Genomic DNA, 12,184 nt, shown 5'->3' with positions numbered 1-12,184 from the left:
AGATGTTCGATGTCGTTGTCAGGCTCGTTGTGAGGGGAGGAGGCGGGGGAGTTGAAAGGGGTCGAGGAAGGGAGAGTGTCTTTGATTATGGGAGATGGAGGAGATGAGGAAATTTGAATGGGATGGGAGCCGACAACGAAATCTGCGACATTTAGTGGAGGCGGGGAGGGGATCGGATTTTCTTCCGGCTGTTCAGGGATGGGGGGGCAGGAGAAAGCAGCCATTTCCATAAGAGGGGGGGACAGCGGGGGGCTTTTAAAGTCGGCAAGGTTTGGCGTTTCCCCCTTGCTGACATGTTCAGAGGCTTTGAAGGTGAAGTGCTTCCCCGAGAGACTGTCACTATCAGAAAAGGAATGTGGATCTTTGATCTTCAAAGGACGTAGGGGCTTCTGGCGCCTGTATTTGCAGTCGGATTGGAGATGCCCTGTGCGGTGGCATGTGGCGCATCTGAAAGGGATGCCCCAGAAGTCAATTCTCTGATAGATGTGTGAACCTTCCCATATAATTTCTATCTGTTCGGGGTAGCCACCTTTGTAAGGCCTCTCAATGAGGATCCATGCAATGCGCTTATCCTTTTCCCCTCGAATCCAAGGGTCGACGTAGATGAATTTCCCAATTGCGTTGCCAATTGATTCAAGTGATTCCTGCGTCCAGAGCTCGAGTGGGAGATTGGGGAGCTTTAACCAAATTAAGCAGTGGGAGGGAGTATTCTTTAGAGGGTCGAAACCCATGTACCACCTTGAGAGCGATAGGAAACTCCGTCCAGATACCCACGGTTTGTCCAGCACCCTTTGTAAATCCTCTTGTTTTTGGAAGTGGAATGAGTACCACTCTTTCATCATGCGGGAGATAATGGGGGTGTACCCAATGATGGGCTCCCACGATTTGGTAATCCATGCTCTCATATCCGCTTCAGCGAGTTCTGGGAAAAACCATTTCCCAACAAGAGCGAGTCTCTGGAGGCTGTCAATGCGCTCAGTCAAGGAAGTCCCCTTAATCGTGATCGCCTTTGGGGGAGGGACAATCTTGGCGGGAGCTTTGTGTTTGTGCCGACTTGACAGCTGTTGATGAGAAGCGTAGAGGGGAGGGTCCCTTAGCCGAGAGGGAAGGGAACCTGACAGAGTGTCTTGCCAGCTAGGATTCCCACTAGCTGCAAAGATAGCCTCTTCAGTTTCAATGGCCGCCGCCAGAAGAGCCTTTGTACCGGGGGAGTCACTTTCTGCGGCCATCCCGAGACCTGTGAGAGATCCCGAAAGGACCAAGGGGAGATCCAAGGAGGGAACCCCGTACAGACGGAAACTTAAATTGGAACCGTCGAAAAAGACACCGACGGAGAGAGATACCTGGATGGAAGGCGAAGGTTATAGAAAGAGCTGGATTGAGGTACGGAGAAGTGACTGAGCCCAAGTCCCGACAAGGAATATGCCAAAAACTGACTAGGAATGATCTGGGTGACGCAATGTGACCGCCAAATTCGCAATTCCCATGCAGGGTGGTGAAGCAGAGGGGAGCAGAGGCTGCGGAGAGGAGTTATGAGGAGGTGCCGGAAAGAAAGGATTTGAATGGGGCCGGAAAAAACAACCGGAAAGTTCAGAGCCTCCCGGAGAGAGCGTTAAGCTTCAGAGCAGTTGTTGCAGTCAATGCAACAGCAGCAGCATTGTAAAACTATCCACCATTTCCCAATTCTGATTCTGAAATCTTGACATGGTCGGAAAACGTAAAAAGAGGCTCTAAATTTCTCTACTAGAGCGCATAGCATTATGACTGTCACCCTGGTAGTTGAGGGGAAAGGATGGAAAGAGCCGAGAGGATAGTTCCTCAAAAACTCCGAGGATTGTTCCTCAAAAAACCAGTTACATTCGAAGACCCAGACGGTAAGAAACCATGGAATATTCAAATAATTGTAGCTAACCAGGAAGACCTTTGGATGTCACATAAGAGCCACTACAGAGAAGAAAAACCTGAAACTAAGCTAAAAATCACAGCAAAAGGAAAGAGAGCATACCTGGAGTCGCGCAGAGTGAGCCGAGTGCAGCAGGCCTAGCCATGAGCCATGAGCGCCGAGAGAATGAGAGGGGAGGCGAGAGCCTCCGGCCAGCAGGACCGGAGGAAGAAGAAAAGCCGAAGAGTAAGGCCGAAGGTTAAGTTATATAGCCGATAGTTGGCGTTGAGGTGAAGGCACGTAGTGTAGGGCTCGGCCTGGGAGGAAGCCAAGTGTTCAAGGCTGTAAGTGCGGCTGTTACAGCCAATGCATGTGTTCACCGTGGCTGCGAGCAGGACGGGCACTTGTGATTGCGAGGAGGAGCGGAGCCAATCGCATGGCTGTTGAAGGTCGGGCACTTGTCATTGGCAGAAGGTGGCCTGTTACTGGCAAATGGAGGGTCGTGTATGGCCAGCGGACGCCATGGCCAGTGCGAGCATCACACCCGGCGCGCAAACTCCAGAGCTCCCGAGAAGACCTGGTGTGGTCCATCAATGTTGTGTCAATTGATGCGTTAAATATTTAACAGGTGAGCTTCATCATTTTAATTGTGTATTAATGACATCGAAATCTAGATTTGCTGCCGAGACAAGATGGATATGGACTGTGGAGACCGGTCATATTGATAATTACATAAATTCATATAATTGAATTTCATCACTTTAATTGTGATATTGATATCTAGATTTGCTGCCAAGAGAAGATGGATATGGACTCTGGACTGTCGAGTCAGGTCGCATTGATAATTACATAAATTCATATAATTGTTGCTTTTATGATACATGCACATGTCCGACTCAGGTAGACTAGTAGTGGGTACTCAATGCCAACTTGATATAAAAATTGAACACATATAAATTATAAATAATAAACAAAATTTAGTAATTTTATTATAGGCTTGTAATTATGACAGCTTTAGAAATTATTAGCAAGTTAAAAATGAGTGTGTATATTTGAAATGGCGTTGTTTATGGAAGCGGGGACAGCAAAAATATTTCAAAAAAATATTATAGAGGCATTGTTTGAATCATATTTTTGATGGTGGAAATGGGTTCAACACCTTCAAGAATATCTAGAACACTTAAAATTTTTAAAGTTTAACAATTTTAACTTGGATTTACAAAAATTCCTACTAGATTGGCTAGATTTTCTCAAAATATGACTAGAACTTCCATAAGTTTCAACCCAAAAAAACAATCTCTTTAAACTACCACTTTTGAAATAGTCTATATTTGACAGTTCAAAAAAACTCATATATATATAAATATAAAATAAAACTTATAATTTTATTACATCTTCATAATTATTACCATTTTACAAATTATTAACAAGTTAATAATAATGTGTATATTTTGAAATAACTTGTATTTGACTCTTGAAAAAATTCAAAACATGCATAATGGCATCAATTTATTTATTTATTTTATTTTATTTTAAAAAAAAAAAATTTCTTCAGTAAGAAAAAAAAGCTGAATTATATTCATACATAATTTTGATATATACAACATCTGTCAGATAACTAGTGGCAGCCAAAAGGCACATGTAGAGGGAACATGAAAATATCGGCGGATCACAATCAGTGGGGACATAGGCCATGTTATATGGAAATAGCTCCAGCTTGGGCGATATGCGATTGCGACAAGTCGCATTGCAATATCGCATCGAAACATTGCAAAGGAGAAAGGTTGTCATACATAAGTGATCATAGGCGGACCCGATGGTGATATAAACCTCATTGCATAGATTTTGAGATTCGCAAAAAAGGAGTTTTCCTTTGTATTTGTGTATTTCGTTTATTAAACGAAATACAAAGAGATGAAGCACCGATGCGATAAGCCTAACCTGAAAGGGTCCTTAAGGCTAATGCATATTATTTCAAGTCCGCATAAAGCCATCTTTGTCATATTTTCAATGTTTTTAACATATTTTTTAAATCCAAAGAGAAGCCACGGAAGGAGCATTGCGACTTGCAATAAGCGATCACAGGCAGACCCAATGGGAGAATAAACCATATTTAAGGACTTTTGAAGTCCAGATGAGCAAGGTTTTGGTAGAATTTCACTGTATGGCAGCGTTTCTCTGTGTAAAATAGAAAAGGGGTCGTTGAAGGGATTTCATAGGCCCGATAGCCATTCCATTGCAGGTACAAGTGGCCAACATATCCCTAGAAGCATTTAGCGATTATTGTTGATGTCGGAAGAAGGACTCGGATGGGAGACAGTTGCCGGTGGATAGAGGCCGAAAGGGGAAAAAGCCCAGCACGATGTAGCCGAATCAACCCAAAGAGATCATGGAGCATTGTTGGCACGAGCGAGCTCCCTGACAGCACAACAAATTACTAGAAATTGGTTATTGTTGTTAGAAAAAGAGGCCTCTGACCTCCTGCGTGTTTGGTCATGGCATCAAGTCGTTAAATAAAGGACAAAGAGGATAGATTAAGACCTCTCGAACCTTCTTGTAAAGGGCCTATAAATATTTGAAAATTTAGAGTAAAGAGTGTTCAACGTTTGGAGACTGTGGAGACTTTGCTCCTCTAGCTTCTCATCTTCATTCAAGCAATATAAGCTTTTTTTGTTGTTACATTGTCAATTCCCATTTTTTCGTCTGTTCTAAGCTTGCACTTGAATAGATTATTCATGTTTCCTTATGTGTCTAATGCCAGATAATTGTCATCTTATCTCTGCGTTGATAAATTAGATTTGCAAGTTTCATTTACTTCCTGTAGCTAGCCGTTCATATGTGCTTATGTATGCATCTACTCGTACATTTAGTATTCTCCATTTATCCATTGAATCTATAAACTATTGAGCAGTAGTGGTCTAAAGCCTTATAAAGCTAAGGGTGTTCATGCATGTCTTGAATGAAAATAGAGTTGAAACAATTATCTGACTTGATCCAAACCATCATCCATTCCAATAGTTCAGAGAAAAACATTGAAGATTATATGTTACCAGGCATCTCCAAGCTACAATCTAGGAGAACTTCGTGGAGTGATAACAGGTCTAGTATATGCTTTATGGCGATCGATATATGCTTTATGGTGGTTGATATATGTTATATGATGTTTTTGATATATGCCTATATATGATGTTGGTATATGTTTGATATATGTTTTGGTATATGATTTGGCATATGTGTTTGATATATAAAATTTTGATGATGTTTCTATATGTAGACCCATGTATGGATGTAAACACCATAACGAGCTATGTTATAAAGCTCCACTATGCAGTATGGGTGTTATGTTATTATCCTATCATGTGGTTATGTTATCATGATGTTATGATGTCATATGAGTTTGTCTTGAGCATGACTTTCATTGTAAATACCATAACGAGTTGTGTTATAAAGCTTCACTATGCAATATGTTGTCCTGGTGTCATGATGTTATGTCTTGAGTATATCTTTTATTGTAAATATTGCATTGAGTTATTTTATAAAGCTCCATAAGCAGTATGTCTTCTTTCAGCAGGTTGCTAAGGTATAGGTATGATTGAACACTGAGGATGGTGTCCCCCAAGGAGGAGCATTCTGTAACAACCGTGTGAAAATTCCATGTAACAAATGTTAAAGAAAATAACCATGGATGACTCAACCACTTATTCCAAGTTGAATGTTGGGCTTGACATCCTAGGGAGTGTTCATTTGTTTGCTTACCGCTAAGGAAATTGATAAAGGCAAAGGCTAAGGCATTAAAAGGAATTTTGCACAATTATTTATCAAAATAATGGAAATTAGGAGAAAGAGGAGGTGAAAGGTCACAGGTTTCATGTGAGGAGGAAAATGAAGGAAAATAATGGAAAATGAAGAAAATAGAGGTCTCATTCATGAAAATACTTCTGAGGATTAGTTGGTAACCTTTTTTCAGTTCAGTGTTGGAGCTCTCTCATACTCTTGGATACTTAGAGTTTTCTTGGAGCAGTCTTGGAGGGTGTGGCATACTTGGATTCTTAGAGGAAGAAGGTAAAGGAAGAGTAGGGAAGTGCAAGAAGGCATCACCATCATATTTGCTTACCCATGGTGATTGTGGGTTTATTTCATTGTTTTGTTTTAGTTGGTTCTCATAATTCCTTAGCTTGGGTTGATTTATTAGTTCCGGGAGCCTTGCTTGGACAAACTTTCTTGAGACCTATAACAACTCGGGTTTAGTTACTAGTCCTGGAGCCTTGGTTCGACAAATGCTCTAGAGCCAGGCGACAGTTGTCAGTTGAGTTACTAGTCTTGGAGCCTTTGTTGGAACAAGCACTCTAGAGCCTTGGATGGCTAGGATGGAGATCGATCTGGTGATGCTTTTAGTGATGTCTTACCGTGAGGTGGAATCACTATTTTATGGGTTGACGTGGATGGTTACTGGAAGCCCTTGATGAGTTTTGATTGATGTGTTCTATGAGATCTCACATTCATGCTTTGAATATGGCACGAGGGTGAATGGCTGAAGAGAGATTTGGCTCAGCCTTTCTACGATCGGGTCAAATGTGGTAGTCTCATCTCCGATTGGTTCATTGCATTCATTAATGATAAATCCTTTCCCTTGATTTTCATGTGTAAAGGTACTGATGTATCTATGGATTTGATGGTCGATATGTTTATCGTACTTTTTTCCTATTATGCTGGTTATATGCACATTTTATGACAATAGCTATATGTGGCTCTCAGCATGTTTTTACTTATATGTGAATGGATAATGCATCTATGACCTAACATATGATAATGTAGCAAATGGAGTAAGGGAACAATGGTTCAAGCGATTTTGAGATAAGTATGAGATCCCTACACTTAACTCTGTTATTTACACCTTTAGATGACATGAAGATGATAGGTTTGACGAAATGCCTGTCATGGCTAGTAGGGATCCAGTTAAGGTCTTGAACAAGTAATTGATTTAATTCTTTCATTTCCATGTTAATTTACTGATCTAAAGAGATGGTTCAGTTTTGGGCTTGAAAAGGTGGCTCAAATCCCAGAGTCACTTGCACAACACTGATAATTTGGGTCTCTGGTCGCTGGCAGGCAAGATTGTGGGAGCGACTTTGGGTTTCTGGTCACCCTCATTCCTATAACATGGGAGTGACTCAGCATTAAATTGTCCAAAAGCTTAGTGGGACCCCAGGGCAAGTTGTCTAAACTATTGGATTTGTTCCTGAGAGTCTTGTAGCTGATGATTGATGTTTGTATGGTGTGTTTCTATCAGTTCCAGTTCCTTAAGGTGACTTAGGAGGTCAAATCATAGCATATTGGCCTCTTGTTGCACATTTACTTTGGCTGGTCGGTTGCTTGGGTAGATGTGGGAGGACGATGTTACACATTTTAAAATATTTAGCTCAATAACCTTCAATAACCTTAACTTTCCCATTAGCTATATGCCTAACTCAAAATTCAATGTCTTCCAAAGAAAATATATCATGTTCTATAGGAACATTCAAAATGGTGACCCTAGGGACTCATAAAGGTTTTTAAGATATATATTCAATATGGTAAGGATATCCAATTATTTTGTTCAGTTTTAAAAAATTGAATTTTTCCCAAAACTTTTTGGGACCAACTTTAAAAAGGATAGTAACTACTATATTGAAAAAAAGGTGCCAAATATTTATAAAGATATATATATATATATATGAGAGAAAATATTTGATCTTAGTGGTTTTTTTACAAATATTAAATACAAATAGAGATTTAATAAAAAAAGAATGTGCTTCATCATCACCCTCTAATAAAAAGTTGTAATTAAATTTAATATAAAAAATTGTAATTAAATTTATTAAATTACTTAGTTTTTGTAAATGAGAATTTGTGAAATTTAGTTACATAGCTTGCTTCAACTTTAACATTTAAATTTGTGCTCATTTATAAATTAAATTACAATGTTAAATTATTTTAGAATATACGATTTTTAGTTTTGTTTAAATTTAACGGCATTTAATATAGTTTCCTTAATTTTTTATTAAATTTAACATAAAGTCAACTAAAAATATACCCAAGCAAACCAACAATATCAAATACAAAGGTTTGGGTTTGACATAAGTGTTGCCTTTTTATTTTTGTTTAAAGAAACGTAAATACTTCAATTTGGCAAGCTGTTTGAGTTTAGTGTTTTCGTTTTTTTAGTTTTGCTTATACTTTTCTTGATCAGATGTTTGAGTTTAATGTTTTCATTTTTTTAGTTTTGTTTGTATTTTTCTTTTTGAAAAGTTAGCGATTTAATATTAAAATATTAATATTTTTTAAAATTTTAATAGTCGAATTACAATTAGTAATTTTTTTTATCTAAATTTTTATATATATTAATTTAATATATAAAGTAACTATAATGTAAAAATTAAATTAGTATTATATAATAATATAAAAATAAATAACAAAATAACTTTCACCTATTTCCAATCACCTTATAAATTTTCAAAATTCTTAAAGGCTTGATATTTGTTAAATTCTTAAAAGCTTGATATTTAGTTTTCAATATTTACTGTCATGATCTTTTTACCTCTACCAATTTCTTTATCGTTATTTTAACATAAAATAGAAAGTATGGATTGCTTGCAGAAGTTTTGAAGATTTTATATGACTTCTCTTTCAATGTATTTTTTAAACGAATATTTTCCAAAAATAAAGCAATAAAAAATGATAATGAATCTGGTTGGAAATTTGATGGTAAGTAATTTGGAGATGGAGATGTTAATCTTTATTGGAGGAGACCAACAGAAATCACATGATATTTTTTATATTTTATTCTGTATTCGTCGTATTAATAAATATTGTGGCTCTATCTTTTTCCCGTGTATCATTCTTAGTCATTTACTTTAAAAAAACAAAAAAATAACCGTCATCAAAACATAAAACAAATTACACACATAATGTTGCCCAATGTAACAAAATTTTAATCCCAGGGATAAAATTCAAGATTTATTCAAAATTCTAGACTAATGGGAAATACATGGAAAATACATGGAGGTTACTTTTTGTGTTTTTTTTTAATTGAGATAGAACTTTAATTATTTTTTATGCTTTTAATTTACATATATGTAAGTGTATAGTTTTATATTTTTGGTAATGAGTTTAATTTTTGTTTTCATTTTTTAGGTTATAAGATTTTTTCTTCTTTTATTTAAAAATTTTAATATTTTGTTAACTGACATAATAATATTAAGATAGGTCAAAAAAAAATATAATTTATTTTAAAATTATATATAAATATAAATTATTTTACATATATATAGATATATATAGTTTTATAGTATGTTTTATGACCATTTCCATGAGATGACCATTTCCATGAGAGGTAGTCGTAACTGACTAAAGGGGTGAAGAAGTGGGATTGAAACTAGTGAAATGTGGAGGGGTGAAGAAGTGGGATTGAAACTAGTGAAATGTGGAGAACGAATCACATAGCATCAATCATCACTTCCGGGGCTTGCACCCGGTAACCAGGACTTCCCAGGAGGTCACCCATCCCAGAACTCCTCTGGCTCAAGCGCGCTTAACTGTGGAGTTTTTCCCACAATCAAGCCCACTTGGCTTGCTACCCCATTTGCAAAACCTTAGCAAGTATTGTGCCTCATGAACCATTCAAGTAGAGATCCCTTGACTCTTTTTGAATTTAAGTATGGGGGATTTACGCACTGCATTATATTAGATATCATTTTTGGGATTCAACTGCGTTAAGTAAGTCATTCAAACGTATGACCATTTCCATGAGAGGTAGTCGTAACTGACTAATTTCTCATGATTTTTGAATAGTTCACTTAGCACTCATTTCATCGGGTGATGCTCACAGGGGTGAAGAAGTGGGATTGAAACTAGTGAAATGTGGAGAACGAATCACATAGCATCAATCATCACTTCCGGGGCTTGCACCCGGTAACCAGGACTTCCCAGGAGGTCACCCATCCCAGAACTCCTCTGGCTCAAGCGCGCTTAACTGTGGAGTTTTTCCCACAATCAAGCCCACTTGGCTTGCTACCCCATTTGCAAAACCTTAGCAAGTATTGTGCCTCATGAACCATTCAAGTAGAGATCCCTTGACTCTTTTTGAATTTAAGTATGGGGGATTTACGCACTGCATTATATTAGATATCATTTTTGGGATTCAACTGCGTTAAGTAAGTCATTCAAACGTATGACCATTTCCATGAGAGGTAGTCGTAACTGACTAATTTCTCATGATTTTTGAATAGTTCACTTAGCACTCATTTCATCGGGTGATGCTCACAGGGGTGAAGAAGTGGGATTGAAACTAGTGAAATGTGGAGAACGAATCACATAGCATCAATCATCACTTCCGGGGCTTGCACCCGGTAACCAGGACTTCCCAGGAGGTCACCCATCCCAGAACTCCTCTGGCTCAAGCGCGCTTAACTGTGGAGTTTTTCCCACAATCAAGCCCACTTGGCTTGCTACCCCATTTGCAAAACCTTAGCAAGTATTGTGCCTCATGAACCATTCAAGTAGAGATCCCTTGACTCTTTTTCAATATATTATTCCAATGAAGATTGAGAATTGAAATTATGACTTCATATCAAAGAGTGCTTTAATAGAGTAACCGATCACCATCTATCCAAGACCTTATGATATAGAGGGTTTTGGATAGATGGTGATCAGGTGATCTCTTAATGCACTCCTTGGGTTCAATTCCTCAACCCAATCTAAGTGATATATTGGACGTGATGAAGATGTAGTCTTGCCAAACTTACAAAAAAAATAAAAATATGTTTTATATTAAATTTTAAAAAATGACATTACTATTTTGAAATATTTATAATTCTAATTACTATTAAAACTATTTCACAAATATTCTCTAAAGATCAAATCCCTACTATCTATTTACTAATTACTGATAATTAAATCAAAATTTTAAAATCTTTATTTTAAAATAAACCAAATTTAATTTTACACATGAAAACTAAAATCCCTCTTAAATTTTTTATTATAATTAAATCCTATATATTCTACAACCACACTTTTATATATATATATATATATATATATATAATTTAACAAAATAAATACATATAAGTTATATAAATACACGCTTAAGCAACACATAATATGTGACTTTTCTAAACGCAATTATACTAGGATATCTCTCGGAAAACATTAAAAAGCATATAAGTTAAGTCAAGTTACTTGAGAAAGTTTTTTATACCTAGCTTATCAGATACAACTAAACCAAAATGTCATTTAAAAACATGCCCTATTTAAAATATATATAGATGTACTTTCTTATCTCCTTCGGATAACATTAAAATAACAAATCGATTAAGTCATTTCAAAAGTCTAGATGTAATTTATCTAAATAATCTTGAACCAAAATCTCGCATGAAAAACGACATATTAAAAAATACATAAAATACATAAGATGCGAAATAAGTTATATCGGATTACTAAGTCAAATCTATTTAATAATTTGTTTGTACAAAATATAATTTATATGAGATTACAAAGTCATATATATATATATCACTGAAAGTGAAGGGTAGGAGGGGTAGTTAATTTCTATAAAAAATATATATATATCACTGAAAGTGAAGTGCAGTAGGAAACCCCTTGGAAATAAACTATCTGGAAATAAACTATCTCCAAACGTGTAACATTCCCCATCAACTAAACCTATAATAAAATATGTATACACACACTTCAGATAACATCTAGTTTGAAGAACGCCGTGGATTTAATAAATACATAATATGTAATTTCTTTGGTCATTTTACTGCTATACCTTCCACAAATTGGTCCTCTCCGCAAGCTATATACTTGACTGTTAGGAGTTTAATCTTCCATGCCATCTTTAGACTTGAGTGCTGTTGTTTACGTTTTCGTGTAACTGTCATGGTAGGTGCTTTGGCTCTCCTCTTTCCAGTCCTGGCTGCCGTCTCCCTCTCAGTACAGTCCCATGGAAGTCCTGTAAATTTCTCATTCCCATCCTTCAAGAGCAGCGGCGGTCAGTTGATATACATGGGAAACGCTTCGTTTTCTCCTTCACCTGGTTACATCGATCTCACTCCATCGTCAAATGTTACATCTACGGATCCAAACTCTTTGAAGAAATGTATCGGAAGGGTTCTATACCGTCAACCGATCACCGTCCGGCCACGTTTACGACCACCTTCACCTTCCTAATCACCAATCCCGGTGGCGACGGTCTGGCCTTCATCGTAGTCCCCAACAACAAATCCTTTCTCGCAGACAGCGTTGGAGGATTTATGGGCTTAT

The sequence above is a fragment of the Pinus tabuliformis genome, chromosome J, assembly GCF_031772625.1.
Source record: "Pinus tabuliformis cultivar Carrire ecotype Pingquan chromosome J, CPIR1, whole genome shotgun sequence".
NCBI classification, from domain to species: Eukaryota; Viridiplantae; Streptophyta; class Pinopsida; order Pinales; family Pinaceae; genus Pinus; species Pinus tabuliformis.
This window is presented reverse-complemented; position numbering follows the sequence as displayed.